A 4,006-nucleotide genomic window follows, 5' to 3' on the forward strand; every position below is an offset into this window, starting at 1 on the left:
ACTATGGAGATCACTGGGGGCTCCTTATTAATGAACAAAGGTTGGCCACTCCTCTATTCACCAATTGGAATCCTACCCAAATAAATTCTCCTCATCCTAAGGATTGCGGTTAAATATCTTAATTTTGATATCATTTAAACCAGCTGGTAACTCAGGTAAAAGCACGCTTCTAAATCTATAACCCAATTGTGTTATGAACAAATGATATAAGAAAAATTGTTGAGCTCAAAATAAAGAACAGCTGTTTACAGAATGACAGACAAACACTTAAAACAGAAGCAATTTGAAATAACTTGTTTGAAGAATAATGACAGTTAATAACACCAGAGAAATTAGTCTAAACTCTGGATGGAACCAATTAATATTACCAAATAGTCTGAAAAGCATTTAGGTTGATCTAAACAGTTCGGGTAAATTGTCTGTTGCAATAGGTGACCCAAATATGAAAAAGTTATCATAGCTTGTACTCTGTGGAGGCCAACGCTAGGCCTGCCATTATTTAAATGGGACGTCAAAATCAAGCAACTGTTTCAACTGCACTGTATTTTAAACTTTTATATCTATTTGTAAAATACTAAAGTTTCTTTGTTTTGTTTTGTTTTTTAAACACCAACCCAACTCTGGACGGCAAAAGAGGCAGTCAGCACCACCAGGAATCATGAGAGCACCAAAGGCCTACAAAAGCCCCCAAATCAGCAACAAATCCTGTATATGATGTCAAGAAGAATGCTGTAATTAAAACAAGACAGTTTTATTAGCTGTATAATCTAACGTGAGGAAATTTTTTGGCTATAACTCTAAGAGACCAAATCCATCACTGAAATATACATTTGCTGAGACAAGAGACAAGGTTTTATTTATGGAAATTATGGGGGTTTTAATAATATTTTTAAAATATCTCCTTTATTGTAAACCTTAGAAAATATAATTTGTTTTAAACTAAAGGCAACCTTTTTATCTTGAGGATAGAAAGTGCCTTTTAAATTCATCACCTTACGGGGAAAATGTAGAAGCCTTTTTTAAAAAAAAAAAAAAAAAAAATTCTGCTGTTCTCTGCAAGGGTTTATTCCTTGGAAGCTATTCCCAGCAGGATGGCTTTTTTGCATCCCTCAAATTCAGCAATTCAGCCCCTCCTTTAAGCTAGGAAATACCAACCACACCCTATGAACCTGCAGCTGCCACACCCAGAGGCCGTCTATACTTGTGTCTAGGACCCTTAAAAATGTTTTTCTCTAAGTAATAAATTTTATCTCTGAATCCAATAGGTGCCTAAAGACCCAAAACATTTGGATGCCTTTTTATTTATAAATTTTTTCCCAAATGAAGAATGACTAATTGAATGATACTCGAGTCTAGAGTGATTTGAACAGGGTTTTGAGGAGATTGAACTATAACCTTGATTTTTCCTGTATAATCAGCATGGATATCACTAGGTTTCCACCTTTTAAAATAAGACTACTATGGCCTAGCAGGAGTCCCACTGTACTCTGAATCAAGGTCCATCGACTCCAGTAGGAATAGTTTAGAGCCCCATTTTAGGAGTTAATATGAATCTGGAGGAGGGACCGAGATCCAAATCTCCACTCCACCACCTCAGGGAAGTGTGAGCCCCTGGCAGAGCCTCCACATCTCAGTACCTGGAATGGGCTCTCCTGCCCACATTTCTTCCCCTTCCCCAAGCAAAAGCGGGCAGGCAGGCTGCACGGTGGACGCGCACAAGTTTTCCTTGGTGCGCCAGTTGTAGCTCTTGTCCTGGGCTCTCACTCTGGCCCCTGGATGTCTGCTTTTTTCCCAGATTGTGAGTACAGGCACTGATTTGAGCCGGATGAATTTCTGGTGCCAAACTCGGGCACAGCCTTGTACTGGCCGGTGGTGCTTGCAGTGCGGAGAGCCAGGGCGCACCAGGGTCATGTCCCGCCCATCGGGTTTCTGGTGCTCATGTTGGTGGCTGGCAGCACGTGCACGTGGCTGCGGCCGGACAGGCTGTGGGGACACACACGCGACTGGGAGGTCCCAGCTGGGTCTGCCTAGAACCCGAGACCGGGGCTGTCCCTGAACCCGCTTTGCATTCCTCCCCCAGGTAGTGCTGCCGCTCCTGTCCCGCCTGGGCTTGGGACTTCACTTTAGAGTACAGTTCCCAGATGAATGCTTTGTGGTTTTAAAACCCCTTCTATCCACAATCCAGAAAAGAAAAGTAAGAATAGGAATCAAGCATGCCAAAACCACTTCCGCACACAGGTACTCCTGTGACTCTTGAGACTGTAGTTGTCCCATTTTAATTACTAATAATGCAATAAACTTTTCTTCTTTGGTCTTCTCTTAAGCCTATTTTTGTACCTATATCGTTTAAGGTCAGTAGAACTCCATGCCCGGCTCTTAACACCTGATAATAATCAACACAACACTCCAGAGCTAATTAGTAACCTACTCTTAACACCTGATACTAATCAACATAACAGTCTAGTGCTAACTATTGACCTACCAATCACTCTCCCCACCCTGTTGTGCGCACAAATTCTGGGGAGTGTCTCCCCACCAACCACTCTCCTTACCGGGGGCCGCACGCTGGGCGCCAATTGTGGGACTCGGTGGCCTCTCCACGGTCCTCGGGAGAAAATGGTGAGAGGATATAGAAAATAAAGACAAGAGACTATAGCCGGGGTCAGGTGGAGTTACCTCTTGCCTGATGAGCAAGAGGACTCCAACAGGAGGGGTGTTTATTTTATACACTTGCAAAGTAGTGTTGAGAGAGCTAATGTTGCCTAGCAACTAAGACTAAGACTAAGACAGTAATGGTCTAAGCAGGATACTTTTTTCAATACTTAGGTAGCCTGACTGCCTGAGGCACTCTGGATCTGTCCCACCCTCAGACACATGACCAATAACCAACTCCAGTGGCTCCCAACAGAATTTTGGCCTTTATTCCTATTATTTGTAAGAGTCCTTGTAGTTGATATTCACTTTTGATAAATCTATTACAAATATTTCCTGCAACTTTCATTTATCTTTCAACATTGTTCATTGCATATTTTGTTGCTGCTGTTGTTTTGTTTGATTTTGTTATTACGTGGACGCAAAAGAAAGTAAAAGGTCCTTCTCCTTCCACATAAATAATCACCAGGGGTAGGGTTGCTGCTCAACATCGAGACAATGATTAAATGGGATTTGCTCGAGGCCTCCTCCTTGCGCTCTGCACTCCTGGAACACGGTGCAGTTTGCAGGAGGTCAAGGACTTGAAAACTTGGAAATTGCACCGGGTCCTTGAACATCTAACATTCACAGTCAGGAGAAGAGAATACCCAAACGCAGACACGGCTCACTTCACATATTTGCCTGAACTCTGCTCCCCGTTCAGTTTTCAACATAACACTCTAGTGCTAACTAGAATGAAACCATCTATGTTTCATTCTCAACAAAAAAGTTCAGGTTAAATAGCATTCAGTGGTTTGAAAAAATGAGCACATGTCTGAAGGGATGAGAGGTTAGTAGACCTTTATTATTTACAATTGCAAATAACCATCTGGTAAAAATTTTGATCCTTAGGAACAATTTACTTACTCCCTAAAACAAAATAAAGAAACCAGTGAGGCTTCTGTGAGCTGGATACTAGAGATGCTTCTCTCCACATTTAAAACGATACAGTTTTTGAAAAACAGTTCTTTGTTTTAACATATACATAAATACCTATGTGACACGAGAGGCAGTGTACTGCGGCAGAAATAGAATTGAATTGAAATCTGGCTCATACTTCTAAGTTTTGCCAATGACATGTTGTAATTTTGGAAAAGGGCCAGATTTTCTATATTGGTCAATCTGTCCACTTTTTTCTTTTAGTTCTCTCTCTCTCTCTCCCCCACCCCTTGTCATTTCACGCCGTCCGGACTGCCATGAAGTCGTTCCTTCCTGGACGAGAGCCCCACGGCCACGCTGCCCCTGGCCGGGAAGGAGGGCGCCGCGCCCCTGCGCAGTCGGCCGGCGACTCTGCTCCCTGCCCCGCGCGCCCGCC

At 42.8% G+C, this 4,006-nt stretch overlaps 1 long non-coding RNA gene across 1 annotated transcript in view; it reads left to right on the forward strand.

Moving 5' to 3' along the window:
- Positions 1 to 763, forward strand: part of LOC106148037 — a 3,367-nt gene extending 2,604 nt beyond the window's left edge. Inside the window, exon 2 of the long non-coding RNA XR_001233154.1 lies at positions 635 to 763. This is a non-coding gene — a long non-coding RNA (uncharacterized LOC106148037). The remainder of the gene's footprint in view (positions 1 to 634) is intronic.
- Positions 764 to 4,006: the final 3,243 nt, after the last annotated feature.

This window comes from Chinchilla lanigera, unplaced genomic scaffold (assembly GCF_000276665.1).
Source record: "Chinchilla lanigera isolate Chin_1 unplaced genomic scaffold, ChiLan1.0 scaffold00002, whole genome shotgun sequence".
Lineage (NCBI taxonomy): Eukaryota > Metazoa > Chordata > Mammalia > Rodentia > Chinchillidae > Chinchilla > Chinchilla lanigera.